Source organism: Triturus cristatus, chromosome 3_1 (assembly GCF_964204655.1).
Source record: "Triturus cristatus chromosome 3_1, aTriCri1.1, whole genome shotgun sequence".
In the NCBI taxonomy this organism is placed as follows: Eukaryota; Metazoa; Chordata; class Amphibia; order Caudata; family Salamandridae; genus Triturus; species Triturus cristatus.
Window position 1 is genome coordinate 197,185,612 of NC_140583.1, and position 25,849 is coordinate 197,211,460.

The window sequence follows — 25,849 nt, forward strand, 5'->3', positions numbered from 1 at the left end:
CTTTTTAGCCCTACATGTTACAAGCATCGATAGTAAGTTGTCGAAACTGAACAACTTAATCAAAACAGCCCAAACCGAAACGTCAATAATTCCTCCGAGCTTTACCTGCCATTTAATTATCTATAAACTTGCAACATTACCTGCAGTGATGGGTGACCTCCTTACGGACTAAAAAAGTACTAATACAACCAACACAATGAATATAGGTAACTCAAAATCCAGTAACAACAAAGAAAAAGGACACCTCATAAATGATAAAGCACTGCTCGCCCAGGATCATAAAGAGCAGCCTATAATTGACGAGAACGAGAATGCTATGGTCTCTTCCTCAGCTGCTGCCAGAATCGAACAACTGCCAGGAGAAGAAACGGCCACTGATTCAGAACAACAAGAGGAATCAGGGACCCATGATAGAGACAATGAGAGCAAGCATTCTGGCTTTGTCTTTACAAGCACCATGGACGATCCAGAAAAACAAAGGGCTGAGCAGAGATCCAGCAGCTGTAACAAGCAGACAAGCCAATCAGTCGAAGGGGACGTATCGCCGAATAAATGGCAATCATCCAAACAAAGCCGGAAACAGAGGAGGAAAGGGAGGAATAAAAATCCAACTATTAAAACCTTCTTTAAAGTATCAACAAAAGCCTTGAGTGGACACCAGCCAGAACAAAGAGCAAGCAGGGAGCCATCAAGCCCACAGTCTGAACTGATCGTCCCCGTTGCAAGCTGTTCAACAGGGCTAGTAGTTGTCGGAAATGCACATTTAAGGGAATGCAAACTCCCAGAGATAATCAACTTAACCGAACGGGCGGAAAATAACCCGGCAGCAGCAACTACAGGGGGAACCACCCCTGCGATAACAGCTGCCGTAAAGGTTTCCACCAAGCTAACAGAAACAGCAGACCTCAAACCAAAAGTGAAAATAGCAAAGAAAAATGGACCGGTTAGACTGAGCAGCCTCAATGCAGGGTGGAGGAAAAAAAAGCCAAGCACTGAAACAGTAGAAAGAGTAGAAATAGAAAATCAGTCACCCCTAAATGCAGGGGGAAGGGAGAAGGACCCGCGCAGTGTAACTCCTCCAAACAATTCCCGACGGGAAACTTCCAAGTCAATTCTGTTCATCCCAGAATATAAATCTAAAGGACAGGGGGACATTCTTAACAGAGGAAATATTCTCCGACTACTAACCACCATTAGCAATCTGACTGGGATCGGTTCACAAGACCTGGAATCTATTGAATTTAAAACGTTAACACACCTGTCGGAGCATGAAGCAACAAAAACAACCTGCGCAACTCGGGAAATAGTGGAGATAATTCTTGAGGAGGAGTACCAATTAGAAGCCTGGGGGATCCAACTATATATTCACCACGCAGTCGGGTACCCAGAACCCCTATTCCGACACCATCAAGGGCCTAATGACAGCAGGCCAAGTTATAAGGGTAACTTTGGACCCACTAACTCTGTGCTTAAAGCGGCACGCAGCACCTCCGTTGAGGCCACAAAGAGCAACGGAGCTACCACCCAGAATGCTCGGGACAAAGGAGGAAAGGATACACCAAATGACTGGTCATGGATAACAAAAACCATAAATTGCAGACCCGAGAACCAATGACAGAGAGCAGAAAAGGTCAAAAATATTCAAAATCTAAAATTCTGCTCCTGGAATATAAATGGCCTTGGAACAAAAAACTTTGACAAGGTCTTATTGATGTCCCTCCCACAATTCGATTTAATTCTTCTACAAGAAACATGGCTGGAAGATCCTTTTCATCTACAAGGTTTCAAATCATACCATCTCCCGGGAACCAGAAGTTCGAAATTTGGCTATTTGAAAGGTGGTCTTACGACTTACGCGTCAATCAAAACTATAACGACCGTGAAGGAACTAACAAGTAAAAACACTCCAACAAATGGAATAAAAACAATACAGATGGAAATATCAGGTCCCAGAGACAAACAACAGTTAATACTTGTTAATACCTACATACACCTCTGTAATAAAAAAATAGGCACAAAACTTCTGGTTGCCGAGCTAACCAAGCTAGTTACTGAAGAGGCATCTTCAAACTATATCATTTCAGGTGACTTCAACATGTGCCTCTTAGGGGTGCTGACTCAGACAAGCCGGCAGCAGACCGACATGCAGCATGGGTCATCCCACGCCAGGACAAGTGTAGGTGGGGCAAGCAAACTAAGATCACTAAAAACCTTCTGAACGAACTAGAGAATCTGTCCTTAAATGGTTGATTCGCAGGAGACCGCCCACAAGCTGCAACTTTTCACAATGCCCTCACAAACACTGCAATAGATTACACTTTTACTTCTTTATCACTCTTTAGCTCAATAAAATGTTTTAGGATTGGAACACTGGATCACAGTGATCACCAACCTCAAGAGTTCATACTTGACGCTCACGGAACGGCAATTACATACCTAATTGATAATTCAAATTCAAAGGTCACATCGAACCACCGGCGAATTAAATGCAAAACGAGCGATCCAGAAAAATTTCTGGCGATATCGAAAAAAATGAGAGGAAAGCAAACAGCTGAGTGTGAACAGCTTAACAGCTTGGGAACACTTCATTAAAAAAGCTTTGACTCAACTAAGTCCAAAAATGAGCCAAAGAAAGAAAAAGCAAGGCCAAAAAACTAACAGGAGGTTCCCTGCAAGTCGGCAAGCAACCAAAGAATTTATTTCTCAAGAACCCAAAACGCCGAACTAAGACAAATAAAGAGCGAAACTAATAGAGCTCTGCGTAGTCTCTGCCTACTCGGCCCAGGTAATAACATACAGTTAGAACTAAGGAGGTTAAAGGCACGCAGAAATAAAATCATATGGCTAGCAAAAAAGGAAAATGCTGATATAACATGGGCAAAATTGCTATACGACGCAAAAAATAACAACAGCGCCAGGTTTTGTCAGACAGTCAACAGCTTAGAGAACCCAACAGCTCCGGGAAAAAATTCACACATAACGGAGGATATTTGGGTAAAGTACCTACAGCACCACTTCAACACGGAAGTTGGTGAAATCAAACAAGACACGTCGGTGGGCCAATGCGACCGACAGCCCTCCAAACAAAGAGGATTGGAACACATTCCCTTCTTCTCAAACAAACAGCTTGAGAATAGAATCTCGAAAAGCCGGAAGAAGGGAGGGCATGGGCCCAACGTCTTACCACCAATCATATACAAGCAGGATCTGAATTATTGGGCTGAAGCTCTACTACCCCTCTATAACAATATTATGGAAGCCAAAAGAATTCCTGATTCTTGGAAGGGATCAATTATTTCACCAATCCATAAAAAAGGCAGCATGACTGAGCCAAAGAACTTTAGGCTCATTGCGTTAATAGATATCGAAGCCAAATACTACGCAGGCCTCCTACTGAACAAACGTACGGAGAGGGCACAGGAAAAAGCCCTAATTCCCATCAACCAAACAGGCTTTCAAAAAAGCATGGGGACAACAACAAATATTTTTGCTCTTTCGCTCTTGATAGATGCTACTAAAAATATCAACAAGCCACTATTTGTCTGCTTTATCAATTATAAAGCTGCTTTCGATAGCGTTGACAGGGGGATACGTTGAGCGAAACTTTCAAGGTGGGGAATAGCCACAAACCTCCTGAACCAGTCAATTTTACTTCACTCCGAAACATGGGTCCAAATTAAAGTGGGAGCAGGAGATTGTTTGTCAAGGAGAATACCAACTACCAAAGGGCTGAAGCATGGCTGTGTCCTTGCCCCGACCCTGTTCAACCTCTTCGTCTCCAACCTCACTAGAGAGCTGGACAACTGTAACCATCATGCCCCGAATCTGGGGGGCTTAACAATTTCAAACCTACTGTATGCCGACGACCTGATACTCATCAGTTGAACTCCAGCCATCCTGCAGCATCTGATAAACACCACAAGCTACTTTGCAAACAAGAACGGGTTAAGTATAAACCTAGAAAAATCCAAAGTTATGGTACTAAGCCAATGGAACAACAAACACCAACCTCTGATGGACATTGAGGGGCCGGCTGCTGGAGATGGTTGAGGAATATAAGTATCTGGGAGTAATTTTTGACAGGAATGGCAGGTTCCTCAAACAGAAAGCAGCCATCAAAGGCAGCGGGACCATACTGCCAGTTGCATTAAAAAATATCAAGCGTAAAATAACCGGCCCCAATCTTCTTCCTTTTCTAGAAGTGCTCCGAGCAAGGCTTTTGCCTATGGTCACTTACGGCAGTGAATAATTGAGAGGGAGAGATGAGGTTACCTTGGAGAATGACGTTTCCAAGGCCGTGAGAATAATTTTCAATCTCCTGCAGTTCACTTTGCCCGCACAAATAAGGCTAGATTTCGGCCTCCAAAAGCAGCAAATATCACGGAAGTGCGCCTACGGCGAGTGCTGGTGCAAAATAAAGGGAGCCGAGCCAGGCACGCTAAACTCACACTTGTGGAAGGAAATGACAAGGAAAAAAGATAGCCTGGCCGTGGGTTACCTTCAATCAGCAATAAGGCTGCTTGCTTTACAGGACCTATGGGAAACTAGTATGTCTCATAAAAGTTTCAAGGACCTGGTAAATAAATCAGTAAAGATTGTATCCCACGAAGAAGACAAAGCAGCACTCAGTAGGAGGGCCCACGGTTGGTTTGTAATTCAGAGCTATGCGAGGGGCAAGCCACAACCATACCTAGGAACAGGCTTCTCGAGAATCATAAAAGAAAGATTCTTGCTTCTGAGGTTGGGAATTTTACCCTTACGTGTCACCTTCCACCATGGATACGCACAGACACAACAAACCATTGCAGATTATGCAGAGACATCAATGAGGATGTTCTACCTCTACTATGCATTTGCAAGGGCTTGGAAGCGGAACAAAGACAGCTATTAAAGCTGCGCCTGATCGAAAGCTAGGTACGAACATGTAGGCAGGCGGTAAAGGTTTGTTCCGAGGGTAGCAACGCTCAGTTGCAGTGCTCAATTTGGGCCAGTGCTTTCTGGTGCTGAGAACTGGCACTTATTTTTTAGGGCCGGGTCTACACTCTGCACGAAATATATAATATAATTGGTTGCGCTGCACACTGCTTACTAAGTTCTGACACGGGTCCCAGTCTCCCCGGTGAAGAGCCTCGTGTGACTACGTGGGTGTAAAATATTTCAATTGAATGCCTCCGCTTGCTGCGGCCCTGCTGACTACCTAATTGTGAGCCGCACAGCACTGCCAGAAACTGCCTTGGCCCCTTCCTCTGCGTAAGTTGATCACACCTCATTTTTAGATCGTTCATTATTGAAGGATTGGTAATTCGTCCCTACTTGGTGAATCGCCAACTGTGTACCCGGAGTGGATCAATGAGCAGTGCTTTTGCCAGTGGCTCGCTCAGCATACTGCACAGCCGCAGCCCTAATCAGCTGATGACAGCAACAATCAGCGTGTTGAGCAGCAGGCCTCCCTCATAGATAAATGCAAACTAAAAAGACTGTCCGAGTAAGTAATTAATTTAACTGTGTACCATGATGCTAGTAGTTGTGTGTACGCTATGTTTTATGTTGCATCGTTATGCAATAGTGACTGCACTGGAACAGAGCAGTCAGAGAGTCTGTTTGTGGACAAACTGTGGCATTTACAGTTTATCATTCTGAAAGCCGTTCTTTAAAGCTAGGTTTGTTTGCACTACTGTAAAAATGAAAATAAATATGACACTTCTGTGCTGCACTGATTGCTATCGAGCAAGCACATGTGCTGGAGTCAGCATTTGTGCATCTGTGAACTCATGCATGTGTAGCGCTTAATTTGAGTCTGTGGTTGCCAGTGAGGACCACCGGCACTCATTTTTCTGTATCAGATGTTTACCGAGATGAGAGGAAAAAAACAAACAGAGCAGAAAGACGGAGGAAGAGAAAGTCGGAAAACCCCTCAGGAAGGGAGAAAGCAGGAACCTGCAAGAGTAAGGAAAAGGGGCAGAGAGTGTCTGTTAGTGAAATAAAATGCATAAAGTGGAATTAAGACTGTGCAACCTTGGTATTCGGCGCGTCAACTTTTAATAGCTTCAGAGCAGAGTTTTGGGCACCAACACTCATTCTTTTATAGATTCAGCACTGAGTGTGTGTGATTATACCATACTATGTGTCTCTTTGTTCAGCCCTGTACTTGAAGGATTGTGCAGAAGGTTCATAGTTTGCAGCAGCTGAAACCATGTAAATGTGGTTGCTTGTTTTTGCTTCTCATACAATTATTATTGCATGCAATCTCACAAGACCTTTCACAATATTACTAAAATCGCACCTTAAAAAATGACCTTGATTTATAACTTTTTGCATGTTTCCATCAGCTCTCCTGCCGAGGAATGGTATCCTTAGCCTTGTTCCTTTGCATGACCTACTCTCCTCGATCATAATCTTCTTTGAGTTGCATAATCGTTTGCCTTATTTTCTATTTCACTTTTGTACGAAATGTGAATACCTCATTACATAGATCATAACGTCAACTGTCAGTCGCATGCCTACAACCTAAGAATACCTATCTCTTCTAGCCCAATCCACCCATCATTTGTATGAACTTATTAGTGAATTTCGATGTAAGAAACTGAAGTAAGTGCATGGAATGGTTACCTTGTGAGCGCAAAATGAAACCCAATAATCTCTGGACTAACCACTAACCATGAGTTCAGGAGTAGCGTGCTACAAGCTGGAAATCTCTACAGTGCCTCTTCAGGGGTAGTAAGTGCATTCTAAATACAATTACAATAATAAACCAACTCCATAAGGAGAAAAAATCTGAACAGTTCGCAGAGCAGCAACAATTGTATTTCTTAACTGGTATTGGACTGCTTTGATCTGCTGAGAAAGGTCCATAAAGTGAACCTGCTGCAATGGGTTCTGCCCCTCCCATTACAGGGCTGGGTCTTTTACTGTAAATCAACAGTCCCACAGGACAGTACTCCACTATCCTTCATATCATACCTCATCACAGATGTGTTGTGCTTTGTGCCTGAATGTCACATGTTGTGGTGGTGATGCCTTTGTGGCAAACCACTATCGTCTGAGAGGAAAAACAGTAATTATTTAGTGCTAGCCCCAGCAGAGAGAGCACAGTTTCTCATTTCAAAGCAGGCTGAACAATTGTGCTCTGCATTGTGCTTTAAAATGTCATACTGTTAGCGCAGGTTGTGGTGGAAAATAGTGAAGTAAAAATAAAATTAAAATATCGCCATACTGCACACGTGATGCAGAAGCACATGCCGACTCTGACAGCTAGATGTTAAAGTAAGAAACAGGACAACCATTACAGAGAAAAAAACTGATTTATTAGGAAAGTCATGCAGCTAGCTTTCAGAAATACAATGAATACAATCCCTGCCTCACTAATACTCTCAACAACCTATGCCACTGCCCTTAAGCGCCCCAAAATTATGAACTCCCTCAAGCAAACAATCACAGCATCCACTACCAATCTATTTTCTCTCCTACCACCCACCCACCCAGTTTCCTGCCGCTAAAGCGGCGATAATGTTATCACCCTTCCTTCATAATATGGCCCATAATCTCTGGCCTCATGTGTTTAATTTTAAGGACTTGCTGAACCACACTCTTTCTCGCAGACCCTAGCGTCCTAAACAAACGGGTGACGGAGGGTAAACACTAAGGGCTGGGTGCAATAGGCTGACGCTCTGTCTCCTCCTCCCTCTCTTCTTTTGACTCTCCCTCCCCTTCTCCCTTCCACCCACTCTCCATCCCTTCCATTCTCACTATGGTCCTTTCATTCGGACTACCTTTCTTTACCTCTTCCACATAGCACACATACTTATGTTTCATTTTTGTCTTGCAGGTTCCCTATGCTGCTTCCACTGGAGTCCAACCCACGTTTTATTTATTATACTGTTCTATTAAAGTTACATTTCTATTTATTTCTGTTTTAATAAAGGTTACTTATTTTTTCAAATAAATAACTGAGTGTATAGGTCTTCTTTTTCTGACGACACTTGTCTATTGTTTATTGTGAAAATCATCTGTTTCTCCTCTTCGCTGCAGCGCAAATTCCGCTGCAGCGCTTCCGCAGTGCTGGACATTCCATTCCTGGGCGTGGTCATGACGTCTCCCAGCCGTCGTCCACACACGCCCATCGTGACTCATGACGGCCGGGAGACGTCATGAGCATGGAAGAATTTAAAGGAAATTTTAAGGACAACATTATTTAATATTAGAGTGCACCTACCAAACATAATCAAACTGACTATTAAACAAATGAAGCCTGGGTAATTGTACAATTGCAAGAGTTCTATGAGTGTATCACTTTATAACACCATAAGTACTGCCTGTGTGATTACAGAACAAATAAGGCACTGCCTAGGACCACCAAGGCTTCAGGGACTTCCGAGGCCCACCCTGCATATTTAAATAAAGACCCAGAGTGTGGCAATCCCCGGACATCAGTTGGCCTCGAACTCCCCGAACAATTAATAAACAATACCCGGGAAGGTGGCACTCCCCTAGGCTGCAAAACGTCTCTGTGCCATTCCGCGCCTAATTGACATTAAGATCCCCAATCCTACGGAGACCCCGCAATATAATAATTAGATTGGCCACGGAATATTACCCACCCACCAGGGGCTTCATTTAAAAGTATGGGTGAGACCCCGCTTTTTTAAAAATTTGTTCTTTCCTCTCCATTTTTATCATCCGTATCCCCTCTATTACAGCGATATGAGGTTTTCCTCCTCTCGCTTCAAGTAGTCGAACAAGTATTTGCTATCACAGGGTGGAAGCCATGCACCACCCTCTAATAGCAAACACAAATGTCCAGCAAATACACACCCCGGGACATTGTATGAGCTGCGCCTGAGAGGTCGCCCTCCCTACTACCATGATGAATTTGTTAGCAAAATCTAAAAATATAAATCCTACCAGAAGTCGGATGACATAGTTCAATGAGCCGACAACCCTGGCATGAGTAGAAACAGCTACACGAACAAAACGGGTCTTCAGCACAATGCAAGCAATTTTGAAATATTGCTTAGTGGTGCCTTCTTTTTGCCTTCTCCCACTCGTCTTCAAATTTATGTAGTGGAGAGGCAGACAGCAGTGAATCCAATAAGTAGATTTATTACAAGAAAACAAGACACCTGAAACAACCACCAACAGGAGCAGACAGCAAAGCAACCGTCTAATCCAGCACCGTGTACAAACTCCACAAGGTTCCCCTCATGACAGCCCTACATTCTAACATTACATACTGAGGGCCATATTACCAAGGAATGGCGTTGAATTTATCGCCGCTTTAGCGGCAGGAAACTGCCGCTAAAACGGCGATAATGGGCTTGATAATATGCCGTAGAGAATTCCAATAGAAGCCCATGTTCTCGTGTTAACATGGGATTCTATTGGAATTCTCTACGGCATATTATCAAGCCCATTATCGCCATTTTAGCAGCAGTTTTCCGCCGCAGAAGCAGCGATAATTGTAACGCTGTTCCTTGATAATATGCCCCTTAGATTCTAGTAGAATTACATACTAACATTCTTCTATGACTTACAATGGAATACTAACCAGAGCACATGACTTTACAGCATTGAGCTCATAGTTTCATCCGCAAGTGTTGACACCGGTAGGGGTAAGACTTTCGCTTCCCACTCCCTATATTGTATAAACGTAAACTAACACTTCTTCCACAAGTATGCTACAGCTCCCAGAGCACATCACTTTACAGCAATGAGCTCACAATTTAGGCTCACAGTTTAATCCCCGAGTCTTCACACCAGTAGGGATGAGTAGTTCGCTCCCCACTCCATATATACTATAAACGCATACTAACACTACTTACACACTTATACTACAGTGACTAGAATCCTACACCGCCCAGAGCCCATCACTCTATAGCAATCAGCTCAGTTTAATCCCGTCTTCACACCGGTAAGCGTAACTACTTCGCTTCCCTCTACCGGTATACTATCAACAAAAAGTAGCAGTCAGTAGTTCGCTTCCCACTCCCTGTATGGTATAAACGCCTACTAACACTACTTGCACACGTATGCTACAAACACCAGACCACATCAATTTACAGCAATGACCTCACGGTTTAGACTCTCGGTTTCATACCCGAGTGTAGCACCATATCATATCATCACCATGCCACCCTGAGCAACACTGCACTTTCAGACCGTTATCGGTGATAACTACCTACTGGCGACCGCCAGTAGGTAATCAGGTAATCAAGAACAAATTACAATAGTTCCTTGATAATTTTAGCTTTCCAAAATTCTCTCTATTACTGTCTTTCTACTTTTCCATATAAATAGTCTTTTTAATATTCAAGTACACATCAAAGTCAGAAATGCAACGTATTCTATCAACACACTTTCTAGAACATTCTACAACACATGGAGGTTAAAAGTTCATCAATTTTTTTGAAACCTAACAATATTTTTTTGCAATATTTTCTCGAACATTTAACGGCACGTGCAGGTTAAAAGATCACGATTGTTTTAAGTTCGAACAGTGCCTTCCAAATGCAAGTAGCAGGTGTGGTTGAGTTGAGCAAATTTTTATCCTATAATATGTACTATAATATGTACGTGTAAACTGCTTTTTCTTAACCAACCACAAACATACTTTTCCACAAAACGAATGTGCGCCCTACTTTTAAAAAACAATGCTTTTCATCTCCCAATCAGGTACCATTTTGTATGCGAAAAGAAACTAATTACCCCAATCTTTAAACATATCTCTTATTCTACGAAGGAACTGCATGAGCTACAGACATCTTTCCATACCTTCCAGCCATACCTTCAAAATGCTAGTGTGGATCGTAGAACATAGCTATGTTTTCTGGTGCAAGAGGTATGCAGAACAGAGACGTATTGACTTAGACCTATGTTTCCAAAATGTGGACATTAAATGGTCTGGACAGAGAGGATTGAAGTGGCACCAATTGTTGCCTTTGATTAAAACCTGTTTGCATCTCCAACACCATGATTGTGCACTGTGGTGGAAACGACCTAGGGACATTGACTGGGGTAGATTTGGAAATGCTTATGAAGGACACCTTTGGACAATTGATGTTACTTTTGCCTCAAACTGTCTTTGTATATTCTAGGGGTGGGCGGAATTTGCAAAATTGCCTTTCGCAAAATTTGCGAAACGGCAAAAAATCTCAGCGAACACATGAAATTTCGCATGCTCATGGAGATTTTGGGGGCTGGGCTTCTTTGCTTTATTTCTGTAAGGGCTTCCTGCTGAGGTTTAATTTTTGTGACAGGAGCATCGTGCCAGAATGAATCTTTTTAGAGCCACCCTATAACTTACAACTTAGGCTTCCTTTTTTAGGGCCATATAGCGCCAACTCCCGCACCCTCGCCAAAATGTATTCTCCACACAGCTGTGGCGCAGCGGCCAGACCATCTCACTTTGCAGCACAGACCTTTCGCTTTGATCCCCAGCTCTACTCACCCATAGGGGTGAGTAGTTTGCACTCTAAAAATACCATATTGATTTACCTTCGCACTCCCTATACAACACCACCTAAGCACCATACACAAGCTACAATGTTCTAAAGAAAAGTTCATCCAAGTACCAATAACTACATGCTGACACTACTTGCACAGATGTGGCACAGCGGCCAGAGCACATGACTTCACAGCATATGACACACAGTTTGGGCTCACGCTTAAATCCCCGACTCCGGCAGCAGCTCAGCTTAGCAACATGAGACTCTAGACAATACCTCGCATATATTCCGTACCCCAGGACTTTCATACCAGTACAGGTCAGTAGTTTGTTCTAGTAGTTATAAACACATCCGGCACTACTTCCACAACTGTAATGCAGCGGCCACGGCACATGACTTCACCGCATCAGACACACAATTTGGGCTCACGCTTTAATCCCCGAGTCCCACACATGCTCACCTTACCCGCATCAGACTCTACCCAATACCTCACTTAATTTCCGTAGACACTACTTACACACCGGTAGGGGTAAATAATTTGCTTCGCACCGCCTCTATAGCACACCCTAAACACCCCACAGAGGTTACAGTGCTCCTACCCTCCTATTTCCCACTTTTTTCCCCCTTTTTCCCCCTTTTTTCACCTTACTCGCTTCAACGGAATCACAAAATGTCGGCCAACACTTACTAGTTGCAAGCGCTCGCACCGCTCGCAGCCAATCAGAAACAAGCTCGTGCTCGTGACGCCTCAGCCAATCAGATGGCAGAATTCCCAAATATCGATATCTGTAAATTTCGATATTTCTCAAAAACTACTGAACAAATTTACACCAAATAAACAAAAGCGTGCTTTCTAGACCAAGACCCTTCTCCCTGCCAAATTTGGGGTAATTCCGTTCCCCCGTTCGACCTGTAGCCTTGTCTAAAGATTCCTATGGAAATTAACATGGAGAAAACACGTTTTGGGACCCCCCTTTTTTCTCGGCCCCCCCCCTTGACAAATCACCCCCAAGCTTTCATCATAGGAGCTGATCTCAATAAAGAATTAGTTTTGAAAATTTCGCGAAGACTCGTCAATCGGCATCAAAGGTATTGGTCATAGAATATTGCCATTTTCCTATAGTAACTAGGTCCTAACTATAACTACCTACTGGCGACTGCCAGTAGGAAATACATATATATATATATATATATATATATATATATATATATATATATATATATATATATATATATTAACCATACTTCCATACCAGGAAAGTCGACGCCGTGTCTATGCGCAAAGTATTTTAATGTCAGCTGGTAATGCTGGACGCGTCTCACCTGTCCTGCAGGCTCGTTCACTGTTTTGGAAGTGTGGTTAATTCATTTGGACCGTGTTTGGGAGGTCCGCAACGTCGACGTGCCCTTTGATTTGGAGGCAGTGGGTTATCCTGAACAAGTGTGGAGTATATATCCATATATATATTCACTGAAAAAAACCATAGGTTTCACACACGTTATAGTTAGCTGGACATTTCTCTCATACAAAACCAATGAAATTCCCCCGTTATAGTTAGTTCAGCTAACTATAACTCGCGCGCCCGCAATGCACTGCTGATGACGTCACATATTACATCATTCATGACATGGTCAGTGACATCACTCATGACATCACTGATGACATCTCAAATGACATCACTGATGACATCATCCAGTGAATGTGTGTTTTTCTGAAAATTAAATATGTTTTATATATGTATATCTCAAGGTCGATGGAAGAATAAATGGGTATATAGGTGTCTAAATGGATGATTTGTTTTTGAAAAATTGATTGTGTGAATGACTGATTAAGTGTATCATAGTGAATACATGGCTTAGTGAGTAATGTTTAAATATGTAAATATCTGTATCAGTCTCTCACTTAGTGTATAAGTGGCTGCATGGGTTGGTGAGTAGCTACATGGGTATCTATATAGGTTATTAGTTGGTTTTTTGAGTATCAGTCTGAGTGTCTGCATGGTTCGGTGGGGGGTATTACGTAGTGCATAGGTGCATGAATGAGTGACTCACTGTTTGTATGTGTTGAACACAGCATGTGTGCAGGACTGTATGGGTGGATGAGTGTGTGTATGGGTGTGTTAGTGAGTGAATGACTGTCTCAATAGTGTCTTTATGAGTAACTACATATGTTTTAAACTAGTATATGTGACTATTGGTGTATATATGTGAGTATATGTGAGAGTGAGAGATTTAAAGAGTTCCTGTATGAATAAGTATGTGTTTCTATAAGTGATTGTTTAAAAGACTAAGTATGTGTAAGTTTCCGTAGAAGTAAGTGTGGTGGTGTGTGTATAACTGTATATGCAAGTAAATGTATGTTTGATTCTTTATTAGCATGAGTACCATGTGTGTGAGTAACTCTATGGATGAGTGGCATTGTGTAACAGGATATATAGGTGTATGAGTACATATGATGAGTGAGTACATGTATGAGTGACTGTATAGGACTGTTGGTGAATGCGTGGATGTGGATGTGGATCTTAGAATTACTGAAGAGGTTGTTGTAACTGGTATTGGTATGTCCATTGTTTTGAAAATTTTAGTCTCTATTTTTGAATGTGTGTATCAAAGGTTATATTAGGGTGAGAGGAGGTCTGCCACTCTATCACAAGGATGATGTCATCAGTGATGTCATGAGTGATGTCATTTGAGATGTCATCAGTGATGTCATGAGTGATGTCACTGACCATGTCTTGAGTGATGTAATATGTGATGTCATCAGCAGTGCATTGCGGGCGCGCGAGTTATAGTTAGCTGAACTAACTATAACGGGGGAATTTCATTGGTTTTGTATGAGAGAAATGTCCAGCTAACTATAACGTGTGTGAAACCTATGGTTTTTTCAGTGAATTTGCAAGGTTTTTTAAATGCTAATTCCTAACTATAACGTGTGTGAAACCTTTGGTTTTTTCAGTGAATTTGTACGGTTTTTTAAATGCTAATTTTTGAATTATTAAATTAAATATATATATTTATTTATTAAAATAAAATTCCTATGTATTCATTTATATATTATCTGTATCCTTTTATTTGTTTTTGCTCTTTTTTTTAACTTTCAATTAGGATAAAGTTGAACAGTTAATTTTATTTTTGAAATTAATTTTTCTCCACTTTTTTTTTGTTATATAAATTCTTGGGGTGCGCGCTCTGAGCGCGCACCTAGTATGTTTTCGTAAGTTTTTTATGAATACCGTCATACGTTATTTACGTACGCATACATACGTTATAGTGCGCGCTGGGAGCGCGCACCCAGTACGTATGCGTATGTACGTACGCATGCGTGCGTGCGTCGTACGCGCTCCACGCGGTTCACTTCCGCATACGCTTAAATTATGCGCATTAACGTTCGCGTATACGCGTGTTCAACGTATGCGCGTTACGTACGCGCATATGACGTATGCACATGCGGTCCTACGCGTTCGCGCATGCGTAATCACAAGGTGCGCGCTCGGAGCTTGCGCAGTGTGCGCACCTCGGGTTATATGCTTAATAAAACAACACTTCTAATTGGTTATCATTACTTTCAGAAAATTGTTTCAACACCACACCCAATCCCCTCATGGCAAGTCATGTGATCATGAATCATCACTTTTGATTGGTTTTAAGTACGTTCAGTTCCAGATTCTTCCCAAACCACACCTACTCCCCTCATTATTAGTTCTGATTCCTTTGGAGAAGGAGCTATTCTGTTGTTGAGAGACAATGGCTGAACAGCAACCATCTTCAGACAGTGACCAGGACACTCTTGAGAGGCAGAGGAACAGGAAGCAGAAAGACAGCTTTATATGGCAGTTTTTCACTTTTCCAGAGGGACAAAAAAAGGTAAATGCACCTAAAGTTACTTGTGTACTTTGTCAAAAAGTCTTGTCACGTGGGAATCCTAACAAGAAGTATTCTTTTAGCATTCACACTATGTTGAGGCATGTTGACAAAATGCATCCAGTGACTTTTCGTCGAGCTTCTGGAGCAAACCCTCCACCTGCTCAACCGACGACATCTGCAGCAGCTCAGCCGAGCACATCTTCAGCAGCTCAGGTGAGCACTTCTTCTGCAGTGGTGCCTTTGCCTTCTTCCACACCTCTTTTTGGACCACCTTGTTTTGCGAGGTTGTCCACACGCTGCACTGATTGCGGTCAACTTATTTCTGTGTGTGAGACTAGTCTTGATCTCATTCAGAGAAAATTTGATGCGCATGAGTGCAGTAGGCCATAGATGTTTTTTCTTGTTTTTCTCTTCCTGTTTCCCTCCATTAACTCAAGGGCTATTTTAAGAGCCACTTAAAAACTAAACCCCCAAAATTTTTGGGGGGATTTATTTTTTTATTTTTTTTGGGGGTGCGCGCACCCTGCGCGCACCCAAGGATGTTTTTAATTTTTTTTTTTTTTTTTTTTAATTTTAATGTACAAAAAGAGGTGAAGAAATGGAAGCATGAAAAGGGAGGATTGAGAAATACAAATATTTTTCACTTATTTTTTTAAAAAAATAACTTATTTGTAAAAAATAATTTTTTTGTATTTTGCAAGGAAACAGAATTTTTTTTTAAATTTTTTCTTTCTAGTTCTGCAAAAAAAGAAAAAAAGTATTCATATTCAATCATACATTACAAAAAGCATTACATGTTTTTACATATTTTACAAAGCAATTTTTTGCCCTTTTTTTGCTGTTTTCAGAATTTTTTAATTTTCACTTAAAATTGTATTCATCATTTAACAGCGGGCAAAAAAAAACCAATCTAAAAGATTGTTTAAAAAAAGCCCAAAAACTATCCTCACTAAAATATATCTTGTTAGAAATATTACATATATATTACAAGTACTTTTCTAGATGAATAAAATTTTTCTAGATAAACCGTATTTAAACCTTGTCGCAAAAGCACACATGCCAAAATAATTTCTGTCAAAGGAGTCCACAATTGTTTTTATTACTTTTCCTTTAGGCCAAATAGTAATTTCAAAATTCTTTTTAAGTGATATCTTCAATTATAATCCTTTAAAATTACAAAAAATGCTTTCTTCAGATGCAGTTTTTATTTTTCAAAATTTAGGTTTCAGAAAAATTAAGTAAGAATTGGGTAAATCATAAGGCAAACGTTGCTTGAAAATCAATTGGGAATCATTACACAGTGTCCAGCCTTTTTCACATTTAACCCCTTCAGTGCCCATGACGAGCTGGACTCGTCATGGGCCGCGGTGGCGCTGTGCCCATGACGAGTCCAGCTCGTCATAGACCCCGCCCGCTAATGCAACGGCCGGCACTGGGCGGGGAAAGGGGCGGGCACTGAAGGGGTTAAGATAAACTGTGTAATGTCCAGAAGTTACAGTAGGTCCTTCATGAAAAATTATTGCAACTGTAACAAAAGTTTTTCCAGAAATTGATAATTGTTGTCCAGTAAACTTCTTTATTAAAGTATACAACGTTGCATCATTAAAATTACATACTGACCATATTTCTGTAAAAATAACGTTGAAAACATGTCAGATTTACATTCAGAACATTCCATGTTGTGATTGGCATCTTTAACTAATTTACTAAAAGTCACTGATTTACTTTGTGGTAATGGTAAAAATATGAACCTTTCTGAATCAACATTACTACTACATGTGTTCATACAGTTTTCACAGCCACCTTATATCTTTTCACTTAATTGCGAATTTTTATAATTTTTTTGTTTTTAAAAATTTTTCGGGTTGCGCGCACTCGGCGATATTTTTTTTCAAAATATAAATCTTTTTTTTTGCCCTACAAGGTCCTACCCCCTTACAATGCCTAGTGGGTCAATATCTCCCCACTCTGCCCCCTTTTCACGTTCTCCCCCTTTGTTTTTCACTCCCTCTTTATGCGAGATTCAAAATGGCGGCCGCCGCTTCCTGATTTCCACCGCTTCGAATGTTTACTGACATCTAACAACCAATCAGAAGTGCGCTCGCGCACAGCAGGGTGCGCGCACAGGACTTGCTCAGTGCGCGCATGCTGCGCGCGTACAGATATATATATTGATTTAAATGCTAATTTCTCAGGAAAATACTGAACAGATTTACACCAAACCTGCAAAAGGCACTTCATGGACCTTATGGCTACCTCTCTGCCAAATTTCACATAATTCTGTTCAGCCGTTCGGGCTGTAGCTGCGACTAAAGTCCCTATGGAAAAATGCATGGGGAAAACGCGTTTTGGGACCCCCCTTTTTTCTCGGCCCCCGCTTGACGAATCACCCCGAAACTTTCAGGGTAGGAGCTGAGCGGAGCGCCCTATTAGTTTTGAAAATTTCGCGTGGATTTGTCTACCGGCGCCAAAGTTATTCAAAATAGAATTTTGAGATTTCCTATGGAAACACGGTCCTAACTATAACTACCTACTGGCGACCGCCAGTAGGTAATATATATATATATATATATATATATATATATATATATATGTTCCAAGAAAGCTCCATTTTACCGGGGGCCCCCGACCCTGCAGGGCGGGCTCCGTAAACAGGAACGGAGAATCCTGTTGCTGCAGGCAATACCAAGAACAAAGTGGAGCCCCACTCCGACTTCTCTTCAAGCCTGACATTTATTAGTCTGCATGACAGCATTAATATCACTCTTATACCTTACGCGTTTCAGCGTTTGCCGCCTTGTTCACAGGTGAGTGTCATTCAGTCCCAGTGGTCACATGGCCTTACACACAACTACAGGACCCATCATGCACCATTGTCCAACTTCAAGGTATGGCAAAGTGAAGTAATTTCATTGTGCTGCTTAGCGTTTTTTGCTTGCACAAAACCATGAAAAATAATGTCATAATTTCGTATGCTTAGTAGCGTTTTCATTTAAGGTGCTTGCATGGATTCATTTCATTAGCAAAGTGCATATTGCTGCTGACATGCTCTTGATACTTGCTTGAATTGCGGTGCTTCCAAGATAGGCATCTCATCTTAATAATTGCTTCAAATGCGGTCTTTCAAAAGAGAGAAATCTCCTTTCTCGTCTCCCTTTCTCACTCGCGTTTACCCAATAGCCGTGGAAATCCGATGGCAGGTACGCTCGTAAAGCGAGTCATGCCCCCTCATTTTAATGTTCCAAGAAAGCTCCATTTCCGTGGGCGCTCGGTGCGGTTCGCGCACCGCGTGCCGCCCTTACGCAGTTCTCGGAATTTTTCCGTTTCTACCGTACGTGCACGCTAGGCGTACTCGGCGATTTTTCGCAAAAAAATTAAAGGGAATTTTGGCCCTTGGGGGTCCTTCTGGGACCCCCTGACAAAGGATAAGGGGGTCAGGAACTGTCCACCCTGCCCCCTTTTCACGTTCTCCACCTTTGTTTTTCACTCCCTCAGACTGCGAGAGACAAAATGGCGGCCGACACTTCCTGGTTTCGACCGATTCGAATGTTTACTAAGATCTAACAACCAATCAGAATCGCGCTCGTGCACGGCAGCGTGCGCGTACGGTAAGTTTTACCGTACGCGCACGTTGCGCGCTTATAGATATATATATGCTTTTAAATGCTATTTTCTCAGGAAATACTGAACAGATTTACACCAGACCTGCAAAAGGCACATCCCTGACCTGAGGACTACCTCTCTGCCAAATTTCAAGTAATTCTGTTCAGCCGTTCGGGCTGTAGCTTGGACTAAAGGTCCTATGGAAAAATGCATGGGGAAAACGCGTTTTGGGACCCCCCTTTTTCTCAGCCCCCGCTTGACGAATCCCGCCGAGTCTTTCAGGGAAGGAGCGGAGCGCCCCACCTATTTTGAAAATTTCGCGAGGATTCGTCAATCGGCGCTAAAGTTATTCCAAATAGAATGTTGCGGATTTCCTATGGAAACACGATCCTAACTATAACTATCTACTGGCGACCGCCAGTAGATAATATATATATATATATATATATATATATATATATATATATATATATATATATATATAGATATATATTTATTTATTTCCTTCTGGCAGACACCAGTAGGTAAAGAATTTGGAAAAGAACATGAAACTGGTAATCACTAAATGGTGGGAGCATAAATCATTATGCTGAGGTTGGTCGAGTTCCTAGAGGACTGCGCATTTTACTCACTCCCAGCTTTGATAAACCCAATCCCTGCATGTTAAAAGAATGGGGTGAAAGCAACCTCGCCGCTTCTATGAATTTAGTCCATATCTTGATCAAGTATGCTGCCATTGATTGTGCAGCAGTGCTAGAATAAATCAACAAAATAAATGCTGAACTCGACAAAATGGAAGAAACGGATTTCATAAAAAAAACAAGGAAACTATTAATGAAAGATTGCGCAAACATGAAGAAAAAATCAAAAGCAGAAAAGCTCATAAGTTTACGCGTGACCAGATAGATTATACCAGTGGGCAAATCTTTACTTTTGCACGGAAATACAATGGCGTAAAACGACAAGAATATAGTAAAAAAGCAAAGCAAGTTCACGCAATATGGTATCCAACATGGCTCCTGAAATAAATAATGAAATAAATGATGAAATCTCAAGTATTGATACAGCTTCACTAACAAGTGATTCCAGCTTGGAACTAGAAAACAGGCATATACAACCAAGATTAAATCTGGAGGAAGAGCTTGATTTTTTAGTAGAGGAAAGACTCCAAACCTTGAGACCGAGGCAACAAAGGAGGCCAACAGAAAAAGAGAAAATAAAAGAAGACGGGACAGGCGGAAAAGTCACAAACAAAGATCAAAAATAGAGGAAAACACAATGGCACAGGAAATAACTAATATTGACAACTCCATCGTGAATTTATCTCCTGTGATACTAACGAAAGCTGAGCAACAATTATTGATGCTTGGACTGAATTTTTGCCCAGGCCAAAGTTTCAATTATGCCTCCGCTCGCATTGACGGATTTTGCTTTATCAGAAAATTAAAGCTTAAAAAATTTTTTGCTACAAAAAATAAGAATAAAAATGATCTTGAAAGCAACAATAAGCTCAATGATGATACCACATTAACTGTCTCTGACATTCCAACTTTACTAACGCTGCATGATCTCAATGAGGCCACCGGATCGCAACCTTCGGGCCCTGACACCGACATGAATACACAAACTAGATTGCGCAAAATTAATTTGACATAGAAGGGTGCAGGTATTAGTCCATTCAAAGCCAAGTCAAGCTTTATCCCACTCATGCCCAAAGACGCCGTGGATGTCTTTCACGATTGTGTCGTAGAGGATATTAAGAAACTATATCTTCAAGTACATGGTAAAAAAAGGAAAAAGTCCAGTACAAAAAACAGGAATATGCAAACCTCATGTCTAAATTAGGAGAGAATAATGAGATTATAATAAAAAAAATCAGACAAAGGAGGCAACCTGGTTATATGGCCAAAAACAGACTATGTGAGTGAAGCAAACAAACAATTGAATAACTCAAGTTGCTATGAAATATCTACACATAAGGAATATATCAAGGCCAACGAGACTCTACACAAACTTTCAGCACAGTGGAGAAGGGAAGGACTAATCTCTTTTGAGGAGTACAAATTTATGAACAATGAGTTTCCTGTCCTTCCAGTATTATATCTGATTCCTAAAATCCACAAAGGTATTTCACCGGTGCCAGGAAGACCAATTATATCAGCCATTAAGAGTTTTTCCGAACAAGTGGGACAATACATTGATTATTTTTTACAGGATATGGTTAAAGCATTACCCAGTTTTGTAAAAGATACTGGTGATTTCTAGGGGTGGGCGGAATTTGCGGAATTAACCTTCGCAAATTATCGCGAGAATGTTTAAAATTATCGCAAACAAGCAGAAATATCGCGAAGATGCGGAAGTTTTTTTCCGGCATGTTCGCGAGATTTTCTGCATGGTTGCGGGTCGCCAACTTACCCATGTGGTTGCTTGCGGGCGCGGCCATCTTGTTTTGAGTTGTTCTCGCGGTGCATGATCGCGAGAAGAAAGACGTGATCGCGCGACGCATGACGTCACTGCGGGCGCGAACTGTCGCGAGACAGCGCAAATGGCTAAAAACAATACAACATCTCATGGAGAACGCGACCGGATCAAGAAAACTTGTCAGCGAACGCAGGGATTCAGGTAAGGCGATCGCGCGCGCGTGAGAATGTATTATTTTACAGCGCGAGCAAGAAACAAATTATCGCCAAGCTGCGGAAACCGGAATTTTTGACATTTTCGCGCTCTCCGCGGAACGCAAAAATGTCAAATTATCGCAATTTCCGCGAACGGAACGAAATTTTTGCCCAGGCCTAGTGATTTCCCGTTAAAAACCAAAGATTTAATATGGACTGATATGTTGCTAATCACTCTTGATATTGAGTCTCTTTATACGAGCATAGACCACAAGACAGGATTGTCTGCTGTCAAATACTTTTTGGAAAAAAGATCATGTGAATTTCATGAACACAATAAGGTTATTCTTAATCTCATTGATTGGTGCCTGAATAATAATTTTTTTCTTTTTGGAAAGGAATTATTCAAACAACTCAGCGGAGTAGCTATGGGAGCCTGTTTCTCCCCCAGCTACGTGTGTTTACACGTTGGCTGGTGGGAGGAACAGGTTCTTAAGCAAATACACAGGGTATATTTTAACAACTATGTATCTTGCTATCTCAGATACATAGACGATATCTTTATTTTTTGGCAGGGAGAGTAAAAGAAGCTTTAAATTTCATAGATGCGATTGACAACAATTCTATGAATCTCCACTTCACATCCCACATTAATAAAGTAAGCATTGAATTTTTAGATGTTAAAATCTATATTCAAAATAACCAGTTTGAAACTACCCTATTCAGGAAACCTACAGCTGGTAATGTTACACTTCATGCAACCAGCGCACATCCTAAGCATCTCATCGCTAGTATTCCTTACGGTGAGATTATAACACTTAGAAGAATTTGCAGCCTGGAATCAGATTTCGGCATGTGCGTAAGGGAAACCATGACTAGATTGAAGGCAAGGGGTTATTCTGACACTATTCTTGATGAAGCCATGGCCAAGGCCAATGCACGACCCAGAAAGAGTTTGTCTCAGGCCATCCAATGTCCTGTTCCACTGGCAGAGTCAGCTGTTTGTAATCAACCAGTAATGAAAGAAGGACCCAGATTGATTACGACTTTTAGCATTGAAGAAAGAAAAATCAGGTCCATAGTTAAAAAGAATTGGCCTATGATACTCACTGATGCTGTGCTCCGAACTAGATTACCGGCTACTCCCATGGTTACTTTTAGGAGAGCTAAATGTATGGGAACATGTTTGGATAAAAGCAGCCCTGAAACCAGACATAATGATATGTGGCTAAAACGTGCTCATGGTTTTCATAAATGTTCTTCTTGCAGGGCCTGCAAATTTGGCATAAACAAAACTCACTACCTCACCCCCTTCAGCACAAAGGAAGCGGCTATTACAGGGAGTTTCACTTTCAGGACTGATTTTGCTGTGTATGTCCTGACGTGCACGCTGCAGGTGCATGTTAGGATTTTGCAGTATCTTCGTGCCATTTTACACAATGATCCTGCTTACCCAGTGGCACGCCATTTTAAACAGGCTCACAATAATGATGTTACCTGCCTTAAATATTTCGTAATAGCATCTATTCCCAAACCCCGACGAGGTGGCAATAGAGAACTTCAATTAAGGCAATTAGAGACTAGAAAGATTCTTGAGTTCGACAGTAAATGGCCTAACGGATTGAATAACACTGAAGACATGCACAACTTTCTCTAGCAAGTTTCATTCTGCTTTCTGCTCTTTGATCTTGGTTTTCCTCCTCTTCATCATATTTGTTAAATGTCTGACTAGATGACACAATATTAGGAAATATTCTAAATTATTCTATCGTATTCGCAGAGCTTCATTTATTTACTGTATATTCATTCATGGGTTTTTCTTCATTGAGCACTTTAGTAGGTTACTTATTATGTGTGACCAGTGCATTTAATTTGAATTGATCTACATACCTCTAATGCCATAATATTGAAAACACACATTCATGGCACATTAGCACTTTCAGTAATATGATGAAATTATAGAAATGAATTTTATATGATATTAGCAATAATTATCAGGATTGTATTTTTATTGTTATCAATATTTATTCATACAGCTGCGGAATGTTTGTATATATTTTTCCTAAGTATTTGTACAATTGCACGGTTTTGCACAATCATTGAAAATGCTGCTATGCACTTTTTGCACCATAACAGGTCTTTCGTAATAATACCTATTGAGATTATATAAACTTTTCTGTGAGGTAATGTTTTACCATTCTTGTTGTTTGGTTCATTATCAAGGATTTATCCTGTCATAACAGAGTATTTACACAACGAGATAGGTTTTCAGTTTCTCTTAAACAGAAAAAAATGTTTCCTAAGGCTGTAATACAATGAAAAACGTATTTCTTTTTAGATATTTATATTTATCTTCTTGGATTTTATACCTCAAGGCAATATGATATATATGTTTTTCATAATACCTACGAAGTCTGTTTTCTTGGTCTATTATCATGTGACCAGGAAGTGGGTGTACACTCTGCAGCACTTTAAAAACATTCAGTGTGACCTCATTCCACATGTGAACAAGGGCTCTCGAGCCCGAAACGCGTCATTTTTTTGCTGAGAGAAGATGGTCGAATAAAACACCTTGCCTGAAGATTTCCGTGGTCCGTCTCTCCTTCTTCGCCGTCAGGAGGCTGTGGGAGTTCTAACATACTGAATATATATAAGGAAGACACCAGTAGGTAGTCGTTTGACGAATCTTCACAAAATTGTCAAAACTAATTTGCCAGTCTCTTCAGCTGCTGTCTTAAAAATGTTGTGGTGATCTGTCAAGCAGGGGCCAAGAAAAAGAGGGTTCCCAAAATGCTTTTCCTCCATCTTAATTTCCATAAAAACCTTAGACACAGCTATAGCCCGAACTGGTAGTTAAATGGTGTAAATCTGTAGTTGCTGTGAAATGTAAAGATTTTCAAGAGATACAACTGAGGCCACAGAGGATCTGTGACCCCTCCTGATCTCATGCCTGAGATCTGATTGGCTGCCAACACTGCAAACCAGGAAGTGTTGGCAGCCATTCTGTGACTCTGTTGGACCGAGTTACTAGAAGAAACTTAAGAAAAAGAAATGGGGGCAGGGTAGAAAAACCTTAACTCCCTAGGCCTCTTGTTGGGGTCCCACAGGCCCCCCACAGTGGCATAAAAGCATTTTTAAAAAACCTTTAGGAGGGACTCACACTGTATCTGTGACTCCTGCTGAAATTTAAGAAAAAAAATAATGAATGCAGACTCCTGCGCTTTGTTCAATATAGGGTGGGTCCTGGGGGAAAGTTCTTATAGTAATGCAGGGGGTGTCCATGCAGCACTCGCTGGACCTTGGGGACTGCCACCTCCCTGGGGCAAACATATTCCGACTGTTGTGGGGGACCTGCATGCCCCACCACAGCTCTAGGGACTGCCACCTCCCCTTGGCTATTTAATTAAATGAATGCCCATATGGCCTCTGCTGCAGCCCTGGGGACCGCCACTTCCCCAGGGTTAAATGACACAAATATGGGAGACCATGTAGCACCCCTGAAGCCCCAAAACTGAATAGAAATGTGTGGGGGGCTCCAGCTCCCACACGGAGGCCAGAGACTGCCACCTATCCAGTGCTAAATTAAATAAAAATGCTTGGGGGGCTTTAGCGAGCCCTGCAACCCAGGGGACCACCACCTCCCTGGGGCTTAATTTACAAAGAAGGGGGGGCACACAGCCACCTTGTGGAGCCCTACATGGCTGTGGGGACCGCCACCACCCAGAGCTGGCTCCAGCAATGTCCCAGCGTGCCCACCCGAGAGACATTGCAGTTTGCAATGGCTTGATGGGAGCACTGCTTCCCCCAAGCCATGGCAAACACTCTGCTTTCAGCAAGCAAGAGCAGAAAATACTCTCACTTGCTGAAAGCAGAGCTTATCTATTTCCCTTCCTACTGTCAAGCGAGCAGGGAAACAGACATTGCATTGAGATCCAGGGAGCTGCATGTGAGCAGCTTCCTGGGTCTCAAAGCAATACTGGCTCCCGCAGGAAGCTGGCAGGGACTGCGGGAGCCTTCAGGCTTCTCCTGAGGTCCCCAACGAAGTGGCCAGGCCCCTGGGTATGGGGTCTCCAGTGCCGATATTGGCCTGGGGGGCACATAGGCCCCCATCCCCTTTAAAAAAATATATATAGAGAGGGTCAGCCCCGAGGGATGGGGTCAGCGGAGACGTAATCAGCCTGGGGATAGCGGGCGGCGCAGCTCCTTTCCAATGTAAAAATTAAATAATATAAAATTAATAAAATAAAGGGCAGGTTCCTGGAGATGAGCTCCTTGGGGGCAAAATTGACCCAGGAAAGGGTGGCCACCCAGCCCCTTTCCTCTATT